Consider the following 237-nt stretch of genomic DNA (forward strand, 5'->3'; position numbering starts at 1 on the left):
TTATTATTATTATTATTATTATTATTATTATTATTATTATTATCATTATTATTATTATTATTATTATTATTATTTTTTTTTTTTTTTTTTTTTTTTAGGATGAAACATTTATTTTTTTGAATGTGATTTTTTTTTGCTGATACTTTTCTTTTTTAAATACAACATTTTGGTTGTCCGTTTTTCAAATGTATAGACGTAAAATACAACCTCTAAGCTATTTATAGGACCCGGAATGAA

This window comes from Oratosquilla oratoria, chromosome 9 (genome assembly GCF_046742065.1).
Source record: "Oratosquilla oratoria isolate Oo_2021 chromosome 9, ASM4674206v1, whole genome shotgun sequence".
NCBI classification, from domain to species: domain Eukaryota; kingdom Metazoa; phylum Arthropoda; class Malacostraca; order Stomatopoda; family Squillidae; genus Oratosquilla; species Oratosquilla oratoria.